Below are 22622 nucleotides of genomic sequence, written 5' to 3'. Positions count from 1 at the left end.
TAATCTAATCTTCACAATGGCCCTAAAAGGTCGAGTCCCTCATTTTGCCTGTTTTACAGAGACATTAAATAACTTGCCTACATTCACGCAGCTGGGAAGTACCTGAGGATTCAGCCTGGGCAACTTGCTCCATGCTCTGCGTCTGTGCTCTGAAGCACGATGCAAAGATATAAAAGGAGTCCTAGGAACTTTGCAGAAACGGACCACACATGTAGAAAGCTTTCCTTGACTTATAGAAGGGCTCATGAATGACATAGGCTAAGTTCAACATCACTTACCTCAAACAGTTATGTAGGAGAGCTGAAAACCTGCCAACACCCTACATAAGCCTAGAATGGGGGCTTGACCCAAGAGGAACCCCAAAGGCCCTCTTGGTCAAATGCTTTCTTTTACATAAAAAGGAACCACCATCAGGAGCAGCAGAGTGGCTTGGCCAAGGTTAAGTCTGAGTTAACTCAATATCCTGAGTCTTTGCACTGCACCCAAGAGAGCTCGAGGGGAAGGAGACAGGGTGCTGTGAGAGAGGACGGAAGCAGCAGGGGAGGCTGCACCCTAGAGCCCAGTTCAGGGTGAGGGTGAGGGCAACTAACCTGGGCACAGGCTGCAGCCCACCTCAGCCTTTTCCTGAGGGTCAGTCTGCGTTTGCAGAATCCTTTCTGCCACTGAGCACACGACTCATTTCCTTTCTCTCCCCCTCCCCACCCCCATCTCCTACTCCCACTCTTCTTACACCGTCTATACCCAGAAGCAAGTGTTGATGAGGTCTGGCGCACAAGTGATTAAGGAATGTGTTCAAATGAACCCATTGATCCACACATGAGGGACAATTAGAGGAGAAACATGCAAAAGGAAAGCAGCTCCACAGACCCCCTCTTGACCCACTAGGAAAGCAAGAAGATGGCCTCAGGCGAAGCCTCTTGGAGCAGCTGTGGGCCGCAGGATCGGCACCAGGTGTCACCTGACCGGTGCGGTCACACCAAACCTGGGTTCAGCAACCTTGGTACTTGGGTTCTGGCTAGGAAAGAATTCAGAGCAAGACCCAAACTATAAGAGAACATCTATTGGGTAAATTACAGAGGTAGAAAAAGTAATTCCTAGAAGAAATGGGCTTAGGAAACAATTAAAGAGGTAAAGGAAGGGCCCCTGGAGCTTGGGAGTGAGGAAGCTACTGGTAACTGTGCCTGGGGGAGTGTGAGGGGTAAGGGTGGCGGGGGGGACATGGTTGTGCTCCCAGGAGGGAGAGTGTGCTGGGCCCTCCATCCTAAGTGATTTGGGGGGAGGTCCCAGGGAAATATCTCAATAGAATAGTCAGCAGCTTTCCAGGTGTGTCCATTCAGGGTTGTGGTCTTCACTGATTGACTGGCCAGCACCAGGGCAGGGGGTCATTACTCAATGCAGCTGGTCCTGAGGCTGGTTTTGTTGCTTATCTGGGCCTGGAGCTGAAATACAGCTGAGGCCTAGATGTTATCTCTAGGGAGGAAAGGTCAGGGGGTCCAAGCTGCGTGGCCAGTGATGTGCGAGGGGAGGAAAGTCACCTGGGGGCAAGGTCCCGCCCTACAGTTGAGTGTGCGTTGCTGGGCACTGGGGGCTTTCCACCTGGTGGCCTTCTGCACCTGGGCCTTGCTCTGCTCATGTCTGGCTGCCTACGACAGATCCTACAAAATAAAGCCCATGTCTGTATCAGTGACATGGTTGGTGCTGGTCCTTTTTAGGGTTTGTCCACTTCTTTTTATCATGGAAGCTCGCAGCGTGTGAGCTGCAGCCGGTAACATCCCATCTTCACACATTCCATCTTGCTGCCAACAGGAACGCGGGAACGGGAAAACACTAGAGGAGTGTCCTGGAAAAATAACTTTCCACAAAATACTTACTGTGCGAAACACGGCGGCTGCCTAAATGGCCCTACACATGGGCCAAGACACAAAAAGCACATTTTGCAAAAATAACGGTCTCTCCCAAACTGTTCGAGGTTTTGGGGCGGAGTTGAATTTCATAAGCAGGAGAGAGACGTTCTTTCTACTCAGTGATCATCCGTTGCGTGTGGCTCGGAGCTATATTATGTTTTGAGGCCACTTTATTTGTATAATTAAATTGAATGACTTAAGGAAAATACAAAAACATTTACTTTTTTAAAACATAAAAATATACAGTATTACTCAGCCATAAAAAAAGAAGAAGATATTCTTGCCATTTGGGACAATATGGTTGAACTTAGAAGGTATTCTGCTAAGTGAAATAAGTCAGACAGAGAAAGACAAATGCCATATGATTTCTTTTAATTGTGGAATTTAAAAAGCAAAATAAACGGACAAACCAAACAGAAACGAACTCATAGATACAGAGAACATTTTGATAGTTGCCAGAAGGGAGGGGGGAGGCGGTAGATGAAACATGTGAAGGATTAAGAAGTACAGATTGGTAGCTACAGAATAGTGACGAGATGTAAGGCACAGCACAGGGAATACAGTCCATAATATTGTAATAACTGTGGCTGGTGTCCTTTGGGTACGAGGGTTATTGGGGGATCTCTCTGTAAGTTATATAAATGTCTAATCTCTATGTTGTACACCTGAAACTAACATAAGATTGAATGTCAACTGTAACTGGAAATTCCACGAGCTTGTCTTTTTCAAAAAGTCTGCTTTTTCTCACAATCCCGCTTTGTCCCCAGCTTCTCACAGAGCCAGCCCCCCACCAGTTCAGACCTGCCCCCCCACCCCCGCCCCTTTCCTCTGAGCGCCTCCCTTGTGCTCAAGCACAGGCCACATAAGACCTGCCCAGATATTTCTCTGGGGCTTCCTCTCGATTTCTCTCTCGGAGAACCCAAGAACCTAATGCCGGTAACAACGGGAGACCCCAGTGTTATTGTCATGCTTCCCAGATGAGCAGTTTCCCCAGCACCCAGGAGCTCCCGAACCCAGCCCTCCCTCTCAGCCTGCATTCCCTGCCCGTCCCCCTGCTGGGCCTGCGCCTCACTGCTCTGAGCCCCTGCAGGTTTGGAGTCGATGCACTGACCAGTAAGTGGCCTGAGGTCCAGTCCTCTGTCCCAGAGTGCTCCACCCTTCTACCAGCACGGTCCTCCATTCCCACCTCTGCCCCAGCAGCCCTCCGGGCAAGCCAGCAGAGCAGCCGCACCAGGGCGGCTTTCAGATCGTTGTGGGGTTGAGCCCCCACTGTAGACTGTCCCACACACAGCCAGCCCACAGCGGCTCCCTCTGGGTGGATGTTAGGGCTCATTTCCCCTCCTTTCCCCCTTCTCCAACATACACCTTCCCCTCCCCATCTTCCCCTAAAAGCTAGTATCCTCTAGTTCACAGTGACTGAGGCTCAGCCTCTGCCCTTCCCCCGGCATGGAGTCAGCTTTCACTAACTGGGCATTTCCCTCCTTCCTCCTGTCCCCTCATTAGGACACAGCCTCTCGGCAAAGTGTTCCAGAAACCCCCGCGATCTAGCTTCAGCACAGACAGGGATACTTCTGGGCTCCGTGAGAGATTGAAACCAAGAAACAGGCAAACACTGGGCGTGAGCCAGCATCACAGGTCAGTGGACCTGAGAGAAGGGCTGGGGAGCGGTGGTGGGAGCACCATCCCCTGTACAGGAGGCGTCCCAGCCTCCTTCGCCTGCCTCCCACAGCTGGCAGCGAACAGGCAGCTCCTGCCTCGCCAGCATGACCTCATGCATACTTCCCCTCAAAAACACCTGCTTCTTTTTCCTCAGGCGATTTGGAAAAATGTGATTTTAAATCATAAAGGGCCTATGCAATAAAAATGTCCGGGAAAAGAAATATGTCTCTTTAAACTGAAGCCCTCAGCTTATGCGCAAAAATGAAATGCCCTATCTGTCCAGATCTTTTTGGAAAACACGCTTTTATTTTCTTTATAATTAGACTGTATGGCTCAGCCATGTCTTCCTCTGTACACTGACGGGCTCCAGGGATGTGGAGGGGCCTCAGAGGGGCAACTGTTGGTGTTTGTTTAACAAACACTCGTGCGGCAGAAACAGGTAATTGCCTGCCCGACTTAGTTCTCCATTCTTCTGGGAATGGCAGAGTGCCCGGCCGAATTACGACACACTCCCCAGCCCCCTTGCACATACAGGTGACCATCCGATGAAATGCCTGCTGGTGGGAGTGAAGCAGAAATTACGAAGTAAGCTTTTCACCCTCAGCGCTTCCTCCTTCCTGTTGTGTGGAATGTGGACCTGAGGGCTGAGCTTGCGCAGTAATTTTATGACTGTGAGGACCGAGGCCTCGCCCCAGGAATTGTAGAGCGAAGGGCTCCAAGCAGCCTGAGTTCCTAAGGCTGGTGAAGCTGCCACCCTAGCCTTGCAGAGCCTCACTTCAGATTTCTCGCCATGTAAGGGAACAGCCCACCCCCTCGCAGGGGTTCCCAGCCTGGGCTGCCCACTGGACTCACCAGAGGAGCTTTACACCTGATTGCTGCCTGGATCTCACCTCTAAGATTCTGGTGTCATCGAGAGAGGGCAGCCGGCATGATCCCGCTGCACAGCAAACGCTGAGAATCACTGCCCTACTTTGGCTAAGCCGCTGCTTTTCCCGGTTTTGTCACGTGCTGCTGAATGCAGTAGCTCACAGATACAACCTCTTCCCCTGGGGACCAGCCTGCTCTCAGCCACCCAGCGTGCTTCCAGTTAGAGGGGTGGCTGGGAGCTGTCGCTGTGGGCACACAGGTCTCCATAGAATTGGTAGATGCCTGACCTGACCAGGGCCAGTAAAGCAAGCAGACATAGGAACACAACTTCATGACTGCGGGGAGAAGATTTCTTAAACAAAACACAAAAAGCACAAGACAAAACCTACAGGCAGAGTGAATGTTTGGCCCGCGCTAGCCCTGCTGGTGAGTAGGAATAGAAAGAGACCATCTGGGAAACAGCAGAAGCCTTCCAGTTCCCCCGCAGGATCCCACCGCGGTGAGTCCGTCCCAATAACAATAGGGGATTGTAAAAGTAGGCTATTGGAATATGATGCATTAGTTATTAAAAATAACTTAGTAGGCTATCCATAGTAGAAGAAACTGACATGCGAAGATGCCCATGATATGTTCAGTTTTATTTTTTTTAAACACACATTTTCTTTTTCTTTTTTTAAATACATTTTTATTGATTGCAGAGAGGGAGGGAAGAGGAGAGAGAGATAGAAACATCAATGATGAGAAAGAATCATTGATCGGCTGCCTCCTGTACACCCCACACTGGGGATCGAGCCCACCACCTGGGCATGTGCCCTGACGGGGAATCGAACCGTGACCTCTTGGTTCATAGGTCCACGCTCAACCACTGAGCAACACCAGCCAGGCTGATATGTTCAGTTTTTAAAAGTTATCCAATAGTGTGTATTGCATGATCTCATATGAGTGTATATAATATACTGAGACAGATAGATAGATCGAGCAACCAATAGACAGATAGATGTATAGGGGTAGATGTAGATATATTTGCAGGTATATGTAGGTCAGTGTATACTGCCCAAAGCAAAATATGGAGGCAAAGTGGGTGCCCTCAGATATAAAGCACAGTCTCTGAATACCCCATATCCTCAAGGTGGGGATCAGGCTGTCCCCTGTCCCCTACAGAGAACTTTGAAATGTCTTTGTTGGCCCCTTAGCTGCAGAAATCTAAATTAGTCCCCAAGCTCCAAGACTGGGTGGACAAGACCCTTAAAAAGCATGTGCCGTGTGCTGGCTCTCTGACAGCAGGAAACCTGGCACCAGCATCCTCTGCTTCACCTGCCAAGTTAGAGTGTTTGACAGGAAGTTGTCCTTCCTGTATTTTTACCAGGAAAGCAGAGGCTCTGTGGCAGCACAGTCTGACCCCTGCCACCAGCCGTGCTGTAGCTACTCACGGTAAGGCCACGAGTGCACAAACACGCAGGCTTCCGCTGCATGTCCAGGTTTTTGCACAAGTGGAAGCAAGTCTTCCCTCACTGAGTGTTTCTCCATTCATTTCCTGAACACACAGCTGTCTTCTTTCAGTTCCTTAAAAAGTACTTGAACATCTTTTATAGCTATTTTGTAGTTCTCCAAATGTTGGCTCCAGGGCATTAGTTGAAGAAGTGGTCAGGACCTGTTTCCTGTGGACAGAAGTCAATCTGTGACTTCCTCAGAAACAAATACTCCAACACTGAAAACCAAACAGGCTGCCTGGTTGCCTCCAAGTGGCCAGTTACCCAACTGAATTCTACTTCAAGGCTCTGAGGACTCGGGCAGACACAGCCTAGTTTTCTTCCGGACCTCAGCGCATGTCGCCAAAGACAAAGTGTCTGGTCGAATGGGGAGAGCGTGAGGAGGCACTGGGCCCTCATCCCAGGACAAGCCCAGGAAAGGCTAGCGCTTCCAAAGACAGTGGGAGTGAGAGCTGGGAGCAGGGCGGGGAGGGGGGGACGAGGGGGTATGGAAATGGGCGGGGCAGGCCTTTAACTGCTCTGGCACTGCCTTATCTCGAGAGAGAGGCCTTCTGGACCCGAACTTGAGATGCCTCCCCTCTTTACTCCTAAGCCCCTGGCACCTTGGCAATGCCCTGGCAATGCAAACGGTAAGACATGGAAAGAGAAGGGGGATGGTGTGGTCAGAAAAGAGCCATTACTGACTCCTGTTCTTGCTTCCTCTTCCCTCCTCCTGTCTGGAGAACTTCAAGAAACAAGGAGAAGGACACAAAAAGGAGTAACTAAGAAGAAAAAGGACGTGGGGTGACTACTAAGGAGGTAACCTGGTATCTAACTTTGAAAACCATAACTGACATCAACGCTGTGCTCTGTGCCAGGAGTGGTGAAGGGTAGAGAGGACACAGAAGTTAGAGTCCCTTCGCACAAAAGCCTACCGTGTATAGAGATTATAAGCAGCCTGGTTGAACTGGACCAATGGAAGGCTTCATTCAGCCCCCACATTTAAAAACCAGGAGATTTTCACATTAAAATCTGAGCATCTGGCTTCTTGTGAAAAATCAGAGGATGCCACCAACCCAGATGTGTAGTCTCACAAAGCAACCGCCTTCTGGGGTCTGCCAGGGGCTGCCCCTGGGGCCCGCATCCCTCCCTTCAGAAGAGTCCCCACCCCTCCCGCTGCCTTACTCTTCACCACGGTACCTGCTCGGGCCCTATCGCACATGAATATAGAACGACTATACAGCATGTAGTCCTTCCCGCCTGGGAACGGGAAATTAGAGGACGCTTTTGTAAATTCAGCCACCATGGATTCTTGTGAGAAGAGGAGCCGCAGACATCCATTCTGTGAATTGTCTCAAAGTCTCACCTAGGAGTTCTGGGCTGGCTGCTGGATGAACTCATCCATCTCCAGGCTGTCGGACAAGGAGGCCTCATTGTAGTGGCCGATCTCTCAGTCTCTGGGCCCACTTGGAGGAGAGCTGGGGTGTTGCTCCTGAACACAGCTGCTCAGCACAGGGCCCGAGAGGGGAGTACAGATCCTGCCTGAACCGTCGACATCAGGGTGCCACGACGGGGATGCACAGTAATCCCTATCACAAGCAGACTGGGCTCAGTGAGCGTCAGTGGCGATGGATTACCCGGATGCATTTCCTGTCTGCACGCCAGTCTATCTTCTCACCGGGGCTGTGGAGAGTGTAGGAACGGGTGCAATCTCTAATGCCTGTTTCCAGCGAGGCAGTTTCAGGATCCTGGCTCGAATTTCCAATTTCTGACTTGCTGTTTACAAAGTGTACATCATAAGATTTCCAATAGCACATGACTAAAACAATGCCCGTACTAAAGAGGAATCTGGATGGAAAGAGAGGAACAAACGCTCTTTTGAAGTCTCTGGACATCCATGCACATGAAAGTCAGGAGCCTCGGATGTCCTGGTGATAAAAAGTGGTGGGGGAGGGACACAAACACTGATGGGACACTTGCTGACTTAGGCCCTTTCCCTGTGTTCTCGCTGTTAACTCACTTGTCAGGTCAAGAAACAGGTTCTGTGACAACACTGTCCAATACAAATATACTGTGAATCACATTCGTAATTTAACATTTTCTAGTAACCACATTTTTAAAAGGTAAAAAGAAAAGGGTGAAATGAGCTTTCATAATCCATTTTGTTTAACTCAATATATCCCAAATCATCATTCAAACATGTAATTCTACAAACTATTACAAATGAGATATTTCACATCCTTTTTTTCCAGTCTGTCTTCGAAGCCCACGGTCGACTTTACACTCACAACGCACCAGAATTTGGACTAGCCGCATTTCAAGTGCTCAACAGCCTCACCGGGCAGGAGCAACATACCTACTGAACAGCACAGCTCGGCGAGACTGAGGCACTCAGAGTTGCATGACGTTGGCAAACTGCTTAACTTCTCTGGTCCCCCATGTCCTTCTGGTAAAATGTGAAGAATAACAGTGGGACTTTGCCCAACTCACGCATGTCTGCTCGCTCTCCTAGGTCTTATGGGAACAGATTCGTAGGACACAGTGGTCACTGTTACACGGTGGCAGGGTAACTGCAGGGGAAGACAAATGGCAACATGACACACGTGACATAATTACAGGTTGCATCTCAAATCCAGGGAACATGGGTAATTAATGACAGTTTTCACAACCATATGGACTTTGGGGTGGCATGCAGGAGTATTGGAACCCTGATAGTCCCCGCGTAGGGCTTCCTGCAACCTGTCAGGGCAGAATGCTCATGCTGCCAGCCACACGCATATTCTATTAGGATCTAGGGAGATGACAGCTTCTTCAGCCTCATCACAACACACTCACTTCTGTGAGAGTAGGTGTTGAACATTTGTTTACTATTATTACTGTACTGAAGTAATAAGACACATGCAAAAATGCTGTATGCAGCTCATTTGACCATTTAGTTGTTCAATTTTATTCAGATCAATTAGTCTGTATTTTTAATATAATAATTCAAAGAATGTAAACTCTTTAAGTAAAAATCTTAGCTAAAGAAAGTTAGCTAAACTGAGACTTTTATAGAAAGTAGAGTATCTTTCTTACCAAAGGGACGTTTATTCTGATAAAATCAGGAAGCTTGGGAACAGAATAAAATGCAACTTAAAAATATCACAAGTAGGTATGGAAAAAAAGACCCTGAATATTCAAGGCAATCTTGAAAAAGAAGAATAACGCCAGAGGCACCACACTTCCTGATTTCAAACCATATTACAAGTATATAGTAATCAAAACAGTATGGTATTGACATAAAAACAGATGCATAGATCAATGGAACAGAACAGAGAGCCAAGAAATAAAGCAACATATATATGGTCAGTTAATCTAGGACAAAGGAGCCAAGAATATACAATGGGAAGAAAGTCTCATCAATAAATGATGCTGGGAAAATTGGACAGCCACTGGAAAATAATAAAACTGGGCTACTACCTTACACCATGTGCAAAAAATTAACTCAAAGTGGATGAAAGACTTGAATCTGAGGCCTGAAACCATAAAACTTCTAGAAGTTAAACATAGAAGTTAAGTTCTTTGACATAGGTCTTGGAGATGATTATTTGAATTGACACCAAAAGCAAAGGCAGCAGAAGCAAAAGTAAACATGTGGGATTATGTAAAACTAAAAAGCTTCTGGCAAAGGAAATCATCAACAAAATTAAAAGGGAACCTACTGAATGGGAAAAGATATTTGCAAATCATATATCCAGTAAGGGGTTAATATCCAAAACATATAGAGAACTCATACAGCTCAACAACAACAAAAAACAAACAACCCAACTAAAAAACGGGCAGAGGACCTGAATAGATATTTTTCCAGAGAAGACAGACAGGTGGTCAACAGGTACATGAAAAGGTGCTCACCCTCACTAACCATCATGGCAATGCAAATCAAAACCATAATGAGATATTACCTCACTCTGGTCTGAATGGCTATTATAAGAAAGATAAGAAATAACAAGTGTTGGTGAGGATGTGGGATAAGAGGAACCCTTGTGCACTGCTGGTGGGACTGTAAGTTGGTGCAGCCACCATAGAAAACAGTATAGTGATTCTTCAAAAAATTAAATATAGAACTACCATATGAGCCAGCAATTTTAGTTCTGGGTATTTATTGGAAGAAAATGAAAGATATATGCACCCCCATGTTCATTGCATCATATTTACAACATCCAGAATATGGAAACAGCCTAACTATTCATCAGTGAATGAATGGGATAAAGAAGCTGTGATACAACATACAATGGAATATTATTCAACCACAAAAAGAATGAAACCTTGCCATTTGTCACAAGACAGATAAACCTCCAGGGCATTATGCTAAATGCAATAAGTCATAGAAAGACAAATACCATGTGATCTCACTTATTCTTGGAATCTAAAAAAACCACAAAAACAAAACTGAGCTCATAGATACAGAGAAGATTGGTGGTTGCCTAAGGCAGGGAATGGGGTGTGGCCAAAATGGGTGAAGGTGTCAAAGGTACAAACCTCCAGCTATGAAATAAGTCAGTCATGGAGATTGTGACTGTAGTTATTATTACTAGATTGCATATTTGAAAGTAGCTAGGAAGATTGACCTTAAAAGTTCTCAACACGAGAAAATAATTGGAACTATGTATAGTGAGGGATGTTGACTGGACTGATTGTGATGGTCATTTTGCAACATATACAAATATTGCAACATATACAAATATTGAATCTTTGTGTCATTCAATTGAAACTAATGTAATATTGTCTATCAATTATAACTCAAAAAAATCCCCAGAAACCACAAATGGGGATAACATAGAAATGAAAGAACCAACGGACCTGTGTTCACACCGTGGTTTTCCCACCTCTTTTCTTTGTAATTTGTTTCCTTACCTTTAAAATGGGAAAAATATGTGCGTCTCAGAGCCATCAGACGGAAATAGATTATACGCATCATAATTTTTAGTTCCCCTTTTCCTACATGATCAAGAAAGGATGGGGTCAAACAGTTGAGGATAAAAAGACAGGTAAGAGGCCTTTAGTGTTTTTGTATGTTTTGGCCTTTTTTTGTGGCCTAATTTCTTCAGTAAATAACATTAATTATTTTCTGATTAGGAAAATAGCATATATATTGTAGAAGATTTGAAAATTACAGAAAAAATATTTTAAAAATCACTAGTAATTCTATCACTGAGTCGTAAAACTATGAATGGTTTTGTATTTGTCTTAAGCATGCCTACATGCAACCATTTTTCTTTAAAAAATTGGGGTAGTATTATAGAAAGTGTCATATCTCACTTTTCAATTACATACTCTTATTTTAAAAAAATATTCTTCAAGTTTTGGAATTTCTCTTATTTTAAAAATATTGTTCTAAAACATCACTGAATGGCTGTGGAACATTTTGCTATATGGGTGTGCCATATTTTATTTAGTCCTATTTGGGGGCAGTTAGACTCTTTCCAAGTTTTCTCAATACAGATATGCCACATGATATTCTTGTACACAAATTTTGATGCACATCTGTTGATGGCTTTAGAATAAATTCCTAGGAGTGGGATGAGTAATTCCCAGGGCTTTGAAGTGGTCCTAACACATAATATTAAATCATACTTCTCAAAGATTATAGCAATTGATGATGACTTCTACTACCATAGGGAATAATTTTTGTATCATCTGGTCTCAGGACCAAAAGATCAACTACACTTTTGAAAGTAATGGATTGAGAGTGGAGGGACTTTAGGTACATATGGGAGTTCTATTTATCTTTCTATGAAACTCTATATGATTTTCTAATTTTGTATTTAGAGTTCTGGGCTACAGAACATTGGGAGTGGGCTGCATGGTTTCCAGAGAAGAGAAGTGCACCAAGGGAGGGAAACATTCGTCAGCCCGGGGCTCAGACACAATGAAGGACCAAGAATTAGAAAGCTCCCTGCAAGTGTCCAATGCTGGTCAGCCCACCGCAGGGGAACCTGCTCTAGACTTGATTGAGCCCTTGGGGGATGAGGCTCTGGCTGCCCGACAACTGTAATCAGCTACAGATAGAACAGATCTGAAGCAACAGCAAACCAAGGTCAAGGGTGGGTGACAGGGCAGCGGCTGAAGGAGCCAGGGCAGGATTGAGAGCCCAGGAAAGGCTGCGCCAGGACGGGCTGGGTCTGCGATGCTGGACGCTATCCCACAGCAGCCCCGGCCTCAGCCGCCGCTGCTGGAGACAGCTCATCACAAGCTTTCCAGAAAGGCCAGGGTTCTCAAGTGGGACCTTGAGAATGGTCCACCTGGAGCTGTCCGGAGGGCAACACTGAGGTGTGGGGAGAAACGAGGAGGCAGTTCCACCTCAGGTTGGCCTGGGCCAGCTGCTAGGCCAGTGGTTCTCAACCTTCCTAATGCCGCGACCCTTTCATACAGTTCCTCATGTTGTGGTGACCCCCAACCATAAAATTATTTTCGTTGCTACTTCATAACTGTAATTTTGCTACTGCAAACAATATGTAATTATATATGTGTTTTCTGATGGTCTTAGGCGACCCCTGTGAAAGGGTCGTTCGACCTCCAAAGGGGTAGCGACCCACAGGTTGAGAACCGCTGTTCTAGGTCATGTGAAAATTCATTACAACTCAATTAGGAATTTGGAGAAGATCATCTGGAAGTAAAGAATTAATATTCAGCCAAAACCGGTTTGGCTCAGGGGATAGAGCCTCGGCCTGCGGACTGAAGGGTCCCAGGTTCGATTCCGGTCAAGGGCATGTACCTGGGTTGCGGGCACATCCCCAGTGGGAGATGTGCAGGAGGCAGCTGGTCGATGTTTCTCTCTCATCGATGTTTCTAACTCTCTATCTCTCTCCCTTCCTCTCTGTGAAAAATCAATAAAATATATATAAAAAAAAAAGAATTAATATTCAGCACTAGTTGGTTTGGCTCAATGGATAGAGCGTCGGCTTGTGGATTGAAGGTTCGATTCCAGTCAAGGGCATATGACCAGGTTGCAGGCTCGATCCACAATAGGGGGCATGCAGGAGGCAGCCGATCAATGATTCTCTCTCATCATTGATGTTTCTATCTCTCTCTCTCTCCCCCTTCCTCTCTGAAATCAATAAAAATGTTTTTTTTAAAAAAGAATTAATATACATGTATTTAGAGCAGTGGTTCTCAACCTTCCTAATGCCACGACCCTTTAATACAGTTCCTCATGTTGTGGTGACCCCCAATATCATTGTTACAAATTGAACATAATTAAAGAATAGTGATTAATCACAAAAACAATATGTAATTATATATGTGTTTTTCGGTGGTCTTAGGCGACCCCTGTGAAAGGGTCGTTCGACCCCCAAAGGGGTCGTGACCCACAGGTTGAGAACCGCTGATTTAGAGGTATGCACAAACCAGAAGCCCTGGAGATTGACAGTACCTAAACAATTTCCATTGATTTTAATAACTTTAGCAGAATTAGCAATGTGAGGAACTATAAGAAACTGGTGAAAATAATTCTCAAAATCATCACAAAGAAAAACACCTAATCCTAGTAATTATGGACCCCTCACTACTCAACCCTCCCCAGGAATAAATACAAAGTATTATTTAATATGGCTGTGGCAATAACAGATCCTGTCAGACTGGTAACAGGTCACTGGTCCGAAGTCTGGTGAGTCAAAGGCTGTTGTTTACATGTGGTATACATGATGTATCTTAACGTTGACAGAAGGTTTAACTTGTTCCATGTAAGCCACTCAACAAACCAGAAAACTATGGTCAAAATGTCAGTATTAGAAAACAGAGAGTGTTTTCAAAGGCTGGCCTTGGGCCAGTATATCTGCCATTTTCATTAGTAATGAGAGAAGATGGTGCATGAATAAGTGAATAAAAGAGGTGACCTAGCATGCAGTCAGAACCTATTACCCTACTATCTAACCACCCAAGATAGGAGACAGAGACTGAAACCAGTAGTCACAGATCTACAGAATGAAGTCTGATAGCATCAGGCACCTTTACTGATAGAGAATAAATCAAGCAAATAAAAAATGGAGTGAACACAGTATAGTAAAACATTCACCACCTGGAGTCCCCGAGAGAAAGTCCCTCTAGAGAGGCGAGTTTTCCAGCAACCGGGACACCTTTAAGCACTAATTTTATGGTTTTATCTACTTTCAATGGACAGTGTTTAAAAAGGCACCATCCATTTCTCTGCTCTCCTAAAGAAAGTGGCGAGTAGGCTGTAGCCTCTTCTTGATGACTCAGAGCCATCATGTAGCACTAATTGCAATTCAATGAGCATTTACTGAGCACCTCTACTTCGTGCCAAGTAGTGTACATTGAACTTTAACCATTTTTTATTGACTTTAAAACCAGGCCTTGAAAACATTGTGGTAGTGAAAGAAGCCAGTCACAAAGGACCACGTATTGCTTAATTCCGTTCATATGAAATGTCCAGAACAGGAAACTCTGTAAAGACAAAGTAGACTGGTGTCCTAGGGCTGGGTCAGGGTGAGCTAAGGGGTGTGGGTTTCTCTGGGGGGGTCGGGCGGGGGGGGAGAATGACATTGTTCTAATCATTGTGGTGGTGGATTCACAACTCTGTGACTATATTAAAAGCCATTGCATTGTACACTTTAAATGGATAACTGGTGTGGTATGAGAAATAAATCTCGACAAAGCCGTATTTTTTAAAACAGGTTGGCAGCAGAGAAAGAGACAACACCTGAACGAGGATGAGGAGGGTTGACAGCACGGCGGCCTGGGGGGTGGGGGGAGCTGCTGCACCTCCTATTTGTCCCTGAAGGATGGTTGGCCCCTCTTGATGCTTCACCCTGGACCACTCTGCTATATCCTATCCCTCTTGTCCAGGTGCCTGTCTGTGACAGGCTCTATAGCATCAGCTGCTTCTGATCAGCTCTGATTCTGGAAACCTCAGAGGTTCCAGGTCAGGCTCAGGAGTCAGAAAGACCTTACTAGTCCAAAGTCTGTGTTCCTGCTGCTTCGAAAGGCCAAACGTCAAAATGTCAGAGTCTGGAGAAAGGAATGGTTTATTGATCAAGAAGGTGCCAGCCAAGATGAGAGACCTAACCCTCAGATCCATCTTACCAGAGTTCAGGCTTCTTTTATGTCGAGGGAAGGGAAAAGGGGAGGGGCAAGAGGTGATATCTGGGTACAAGCCGGGGTTCGAGGAAGATTGTGCTGGTTGATGTGAGTTTGGTTCCTGCAAATCTTTGATAGACAATCATTATTATTTTTGTTTGTACACACTTCCCTTATCTCCTCAGGAAATGCACCTTCTGGTAAGGGGCTGTTTTTGTAAAACTCACGCCTCAAGCAGAATTCCTCTAATGATTAGCAGGTCTATCTGTGAGGCTGAGCAGAAGCTACTAGCCCAGGGGTGGGCAAACTTTTTGACTCAAGGGCCACAATAGGTTCTTAAACTGGACCGGAGGGCGGGAACAAAAGCATGGATGGAGTGTTTGTGTGAACTAATATAAATTCAAAGTAAACATCATTACATAAAAGGGTACGGTCTTTTTTTTTTTTTTTTTTTTTTTTTAGTTTTATTCATTTCAAATGGGCCGGATCCGGCTGGCGGGCCACAGTTTGCCCACGGCTATACTAGCCTGAAGGTCATGGGAACAATGCAGACTTGGACGAGATGGAGTCAGAGAGGCTGAGCAATTCGCTCTGGTAGAGACCTGGGTGTAATGACGAGCCTGTGACACATCACTGTGGCCTTGGGCAAGTTCCTTACCCTCTCGAAGCCCCGTTTCCTCATCGGTAAGGCAGGAATGACCATATTGACCTCATAGCGTGGTTATGAGGATGAAATGAGATAGAGCTCTAGGCTCACTTTGCATCGGACTCATATTAAGTGTTCAAAAGGACTTTGCACCTGGGAAGGGCAGAACACGGAGTCCTCAGAGCATGGCATTCATTTTGGCTGTGTTTAGTAGGCGGTTCTCAACCTGTGGGTCGCCAACCTGTGGGTCATGACCCCTTTGGGGGTCGAACGACCCTTTCACAGGGGTCACCTAAGACCATCGGAAAACACATATATAATTACATATTGTTTTTGTGATTAATCACTGTGCTTTAATTATGTTTAATTTGTAACAATGAAAATACATCCTGCATATCAGATATTTACATTACAATTCATAACAGTAGCAGAATTACAGTTATGAAGTAGCAACGAAAATAATTTTATGGTTGGGAGTCACCACAATGTGAGGAACTGTATTAAAGGGTCACGGCATTAGGAAGGTTGAGAACCACTGGTTTAAACGGATAAAGACAATGGGGTAGTGAGTGTTCCTGCCAGATGACATGCTACTAGATTATCAGCTTTCCCTAAAATAGTAGAAAGAAAAAAATGAAGACGCATTCATTGAGCATTTTCTATGTGCCAGGTGTCTGACATCCAGTATCTCATTTAATTATTTTAATAACAGCTCCATGCTGTAGGTGAGAAACCTAGGTTCACCCAGCCAATCACGATGACAATACCACTGCACACTCTTACCATGTGCTAAGGTCATGTACTAACTCGTTTAATCCTCATAGCCCTAGGAGATAGTGTGATACTGTGACTTATAAGACACAGAAACTTGGTTTTCATCTGGTTCTTGGCTCCCAGCTCCCAGCAACCCTCGGAATTTCCCAAGTGTTGAGACTGAGAAAGGTGTCTTTTTTTATGCAAATGAGGCAGCTTTTGGACCCCAATTAAGGATGGGGCCAGTTGCCAGGAGAGCCAAACATGATGTGAGGGTTGGAACTTCTGATCCCACCCCCGACCTCCACAGAGAGAAGAGGGGCTGAAGGTTGAACCAGTCCCCAATCTCCAATGGCCGGTGATTGAATCAATCATGCCAAAGTAATGTAACGAAGCCTCCTTAGAAACCCAAAAGGAGCTTCTGTTTGCTGAACATGCGGAGGTGCAGGGAGAGTGGCGTGTCTGGAATGGGCCTGGACGCTCCCTGCCTTTGCCCCATACCTTGTCCTATGCATTTCTTCCCTCCAGATATTCCCTCATTTTACAATGAACAGGTGATCTAGTAAGTAAATGTTTCTCTGAGTTCTGTGAGCGGCTCTAGCTAACTGAACCCAGGGAGGGGTTGTGGGAACTTCCAATCTGTAGCCTGTCAGTCATACGCACAGGTAAGAACCTGGTCTTGTGACAGGCATCTAACGGTGGTGGTGGGGGCAGGCTTGTAGAACTGAGCCCTTAACCTAGATCTGATGCTATCTATCTTTGGGGAGATAGTGACAGAACTAGGTTGAATTGTAGGACACCCCACTGGTGTTGGCGCATTGCTTGTTGTTGGCGTGGGGGAACCCTCCACACATCCCCACACACATTGAAAATGGTCTCAGAACAAAAGAAGGGGTATTATTATTATTATTATTATCCCATTTTGCAGACGAGGAAACTGAGGCACAGAAGTAATTAACTCACCCAGGGTCGTCTATATTGATCTGGGATGCAAACACAAATAAATCTGATCCCAAAGCCCATCTCTATTCCATTTTCTTTCTTTCTTTAAATATTTTTTTTTATTGATATTAGAGAGGAAGGGAGAGGAAGGGAGAGAGAGATAGAAACATCAACGAGGAGAATCATTGATTGGCTGCCTCCTGCATGCCCCCACTAGGGGTCAAGCCCGCAACCTGGGCATATGCCCTTAACTGGGACAGAACCTAGGACCCTTCAGTCTGCCGGCTGACACTCTATCCACTGAGCCAAACCAGCCAGGGCTCTATTCCATTTTCTATGCTGTCCACTGAGAACAAAGCAGAGGGTCCTAGCAGCCCGCATGCCTGACAGAAAGACAAGCTGCAAAAGGCACACTGTATAGGATGCTGGGCCAATGAAAAGGAGGTTCCACCAGGGAGCAGGCTCTTTGGGGATGACTTGAGGGCACTGAGATGCTTCATCAGGCTCTTCCAGCCCTTCCTGCCTGAGGATACATGGAGTGCCATTCGGTAGCTGAAGGTTATTTGTGGTTTCGGGTTTGTCAAATCAGCTCTTAACAGCTGTCACTTTCTCTGATACATACATCTACGTATACATATCTCTCTCTATTCATATAAATGTATACATAAATGGTTTTTCTCACATGATTTGATGGCAGAGAAGGGAGAAGATCTCACAGGCTCTGGGGCTGTGAGAGAGGATGGAGAACTCTGAGAACCATGGGCCTCACCTACCTTTTCATTCTACCCAGGTTGGTCGTAAAGGTTTGTGTGCGGAGTACATGGAAGGAGGCCGGACGCTCCGGTAAGACCCAATCATCTCCTTCTCTCCAGGGCTGATCTGACAGGAAAGCAGCCGTCCTCCGTCTGCTGCCTCTACTCTACTTGGCTAATCCAATGCTGGGAACAATACACCTGGATCAGGGAAGTTCACTTACTCACAGACGCCCTGTGTGGAGACGGACAATAACCAGCTGTTCTCACTCTCTGCAGAGCCAATAATCTGGGCAAACGGTTGGTACCTTCTTCTGCTCCTTCCACCACCTGGCCCCTCCCCTCGCTCCCTCCTGCTTCCAGAGCAGGCCCCTTGACAAGGCCGTCCACAGCCGTGTGACACGGCATTGAATTTACTCACTTTGGGTGCAGGGCTGGGTTTCCTGAAATGTGTTTTCCCCACCAGGTATTTTGCTGAAGTTCAGTGGCCCTAGTGAGAGGCAGAAATACCCAAAAGGCAACCAACTGTCAGAGCTCCATTTCCTGTGCTCTTTCCAACCACAGATGTGTGCTGTTTCATTTTAAAAAAATCACGATACTTACTCAGGTGAAGAGAGTACCCCAGGCAGTTCCAGTCCAGGTGGGGGGAGTTGGCCTCCTAAGCCTCTCTCCCACCCTCCCCCAGAGGCATCCATTGCAAGGGGAGACCCCAATTTTTTTAATTAGGATGGGAAACAGCTGGGGGTAGTCTGAGGGGGCGCCTGGCACCAGTTAATGGTCGACTCCTTCATCATAGGGCCCAAATCCCAAGGGCTTCCAGCGAGGATCGGTGCCCCCCGGGGGGTAGGGACAGCTGTTGGAAACATGCCCTGGGAACAAGGCAGGTGCGAGGCGTGGCCTTGGGCAGGGGGTGGGGACAGAACAGAAGGAAGGGCTTATTTGCTCCCCACAATCCACTCTCTGTTTAAAGACCGTTGATGAGGTTCAAAGTTTCTCTCAACTTGGTTTCTCATTTCCTGGGCTGGGTCACCATCATGATCAGGGTAATATATTAAGTTATTCACGATTCTTTACACATTAAGAATCATCAAAGCACAGCTTCCCAGATCATGTTTTAAAAGGGAGATAGGAGAGATAGCTACACCCGGTGAGGCTGGCTGGGACCTCCTGGGGGACAGAGTTGGACAGAAGGACACTCACAAGGACACCAGACATGACAGAAGGATGGGACACAGGCGGGGTGTCAGTTTGCTTGGGCCGCTGCAACAAACACCACAGACGAGGCCGCTTCAGCAACAGAAATTCATTTTCTCACCGTACTGGAGGCTAGACGTCCCAGATGAAGGTGTCAGCAGGTTTGCTTTCTTCTGAGGCCTCTCTCCTTGCCTTGCACATGGTCGTCCTTCTGTTGGTGAAGTCTGTTCCCTAATTTCTTCTTCTAAGGACATCGGTCATGTTGGATGAGGGACACTTTAATGATCCCATTTTAACCTCATTACCTCTCTAAGGGCGCTGTCTCCAAATACAGTATAAGTCTAGGTTACGGAAGGTTAGGACTTCAACGTATGAACTTTGGGGGGGCCACACTTCAATACATAACAGATGACATGGAAGACAAAGTCCAAACACAGCCTCCTTCTCTGGCTTGTGGAGAACATTGGGGTCACATGTCCCTGCAGGAATTCCCTGGAATATGGGCTCATCCCTCCCCCCAAAAGGATGTCCTAGGCCTGGGGTGCCCGCAGAGCAGGGGCAGTCGCTATGGGCTCAGGGACCGGCCCACCCAGGAGCCCAGGAGCCTGGACAGGCTTCAGCTTTGTCTGAGCAGGAGACCCAAGAGGGAGCAGGCCCTCTCCCTGCTTCTCGGTTATGAAACGGGCTTAGTGGAGGCTGAAACTTCATGCTAATTTAATAGTTATTAATAATGGATAACACCATCCCACGAGGATTATTTGCATAGTGCTTGGAGGCTGGAAAGTTAGTGATAATAACATATTAGCATTATGATAAAACTGGGTTAAGAGTTTTCCTGCCTCTGTTTTAAGTGTTTCTGTATATAAAATATCCATTTTTAAGTTATAAACTAATCATCAAAAATATCCCCTGTAGGCGCCCATGTGTAAAAATCTAATGTGATCATGTAAATCAAGAAATAGCAATAAACAAATTATAAAAAATAATCATTGGGGACACAATGACAAAATTAGTAGAGTAACAGGTCAACATAAAGAGTATGAACAGGATGGGAAGGCGCAGGGGCTGCGTCTGTTCCGGGACGTGCAGGTTCAGCCTTTATCCGCCCACCAGCCGCTGTGGTTTGGCAGATGCTGGGTTCGTCTCCTCACAGCCACGGAGCTGTGCTCCTCACGTGGTCCTCAAAATGACCCCGGGAATGCCAGAGGTAAAGAGGTGACATGCAAACGGGTTCCGTTCTTGGGACGGCCCAGCGTCTCCAGTCTGGTTGCTCGTTCTTTGTTCCCAGTCTCTAAACACTGGTGTCCCTCAGGGTTTGTCTAGCGCTTCTACTCTTCTCTGTCCACACCCGCTTCTACTCTTCTCTGTCCACACCCCTTTCCGAGGTGGTTTTACCACTCTCATAGCCTTAAAAAAGGTTGGTGCTGAGCGGACAACTCCAAATTTACATCTCCGGCCGAGATTCCCCTCCGAGCTCCAGACTCACTGAACGCTCTAACTCCTCGACATCTCCACTTTGAGGTGCTCATCCCCTCCCTTCACTGCTCCCCCTTCCATCTCAGTCAATGGCAACACAGCTCTGCACTTGCTCAAGGAAAAAATCCCAGGAGGAGTCCTTGATTCCTCCCTTCCCTTCACTCTCCGTATCCAACTCCTCAGAGAGTTCTTTTAGTTCTACCTTCAAAATACGTCTGGAGTCTGTCTACTTCATCCATCTTCTCCCTCACCACCCCGGTCCAGTCACCATCATCTGCAGGTGAATTTGTAAAGCAGCCTCCCAGGGGGTCTCCCCACTGACACCATGCCCAGTCAACCAGCAGCCAGAGTGCTTTAGAAGCAAAATTAGATCATGCACGCCACTCCCACCCCTGGTCTGCATCGAACCTTCAGCAGGTTTCTGCTGCGCTTAGAATAACACCCAAGCTTCTCATTGGACCCAAGGCCATGACCAAGCAGGCTCCCCTCACTTCGCCAGCCCCATCTTGAGCAATCGCCCCTCTCTCAAGACCTTCTGGCTGGACTGGCCTCTCCTGGTCTTCTAGGACTTTCCTCCACCAGTGAAACCTCAGGGTCAGTGGCCTCAGCATCCCCCAAAGGCCATTAGAACTCTCCAGACCCACCGAGACCTACTGAAATGGAGCAGGATTTCCACAGGCCCTCGAAGGAAGGGTCTCCCGGCTGCCCGGCGGTTGGGCTGAAGCCTCTAATCCCTCTGGAAGGCTCATTTCTTGGGCAGCCATTCCCGTCCTCCAGACGTCACCTGGAGGGCGAGCCCTGGTGGAGTGGAAAGAGGCTTATTGTGAATAAGAAAAGATGCCCCGCTCACCCCCAACAAGAAATCAGCAGGGCTTTGTGCCAGGAACCAGGACAAAGGGCAAACATGTGTGTGTGTGTGTGTGTGTGTGTGTGTGTGTGTGTGTATAGTAGCCCTGCGCACAAATCCGTGTGCCAGTAGGTCGCTGCTGCCCTCCCTAGCTCTCTGCCCACTGCCCCACCCTCCTGTAGCTCCTCCTGTCCCCCTCTCCCCCTCATAGCTTGCTGCCCTGCCCCCTCCTGTAGCTCTCCACAGCCAGCTTGTACCTCGCTGGCCCACCCTCCTGCTGATCCGTGATCTGGTAGTGAAGTGCTTGGTCATTTCACCTCAGGGTGTAATGGCTAATTAGCATATTTCTCTCTTATTATATAGGATCTTTCTTATTCCATCACAGTAGCCCGGGGACCACGGTGGGAAGAGCAGCTCTGTACATAGGAAGGTGGAGAAGCCGGCCAGGCAGGTGGAGCTCAGAGCCAAGGTCGGGGATGGAGACATGATGCTGGGAAGTGTTAGCATGTGGGTGACAGCAATGTCACAAATTAAAAACTTCAGTGATTTTTCCTGGGTTTTAGAATAAACTCTAAACCCCTGCATGCTCTCCCCCAGGGCTCCCTCCTCTCTCAGCTCCCTCCTCCTCATGGTTCGGTCGCAGTGCAGACATCACAGGCATGGCATCCCTGCCTCCCTGCCCTTCCCTTGGCCTGCCCCTGCCCTGTCTCTCACAGGCCACCACCGGGTGTTACAGTGCAGGAGGCCCGCACTGTCTTTGCCTGGGACCTGACTCATTCTTTCCTCTGTGTATCCCCAGCACATATCCGGTGACTGGCTCCTGGTGGATGGTCAGTCAATATTTGTCAAAAGGAGGTGGGGTGGGATGAGCTCTCTGAGACCCATGAGCCAGCCCCAGAGAGCACGGATCCCAGTGGTGCTGGTGCCCGGTCACTGGCATGGGCCAGCCCCTCCCAGATGTCGCGAGTGTGGACAGGGTGGCAGGAGCACAGCCAGGGATGCCAGGCTCGCAGGGGTGCCAGGAGCACGTGCTGTTTG

The 22622-nt window shown here is 47.1% G+C and overlaps 1 long non-coding RNA gene across 1 annotated transcript; it reads right to left on the bottom strand.

Annotated features, from left to right (window-relative positions):
- Window positions 1–5055: 5055 nt before the first annotated feature.
- LOC139019550 (uncharacterized) lies at window positions 5056–18296 on the bottom strand. The gene is made up of 4 exons (XR_011473125.1): window positions 18089–18296; window positions 8256–8469; window positions 7266–7747; window positions 5056–6088 (listed from the first exon to the last, which is right to left on the bottom strand). It is a non-coding gene; the product is annotated as an uncharacterized lncRNA (long non-coding RNA).
- Window positions 18297–22622: the final 4326 nt, after the last annotated feature.

This window comes from Myotis yumanensis, unplaced genomic scaffold (assembly GCF_028538775.1).
Source record: "Myotis yumanensis isolate MYYU_CA2020_CCGP unplaced genomic scaffold, mMyoYum1.0.hap1 SCAF_11, whole genome shotgun sequence".
NCBI classification, from domain to species: domain Eukaryota; kingdom Metazoa; phylum Chordata; class Mammalia; order Chiroptera; family Vespertilionidae; genus Myotis; species Myotis yumanensis.
The sequence above is the reverse complement of the archived record's forward strand: the minus strand, read 5'-3'. Positions and strand labels throughout refer to the sequence as shown.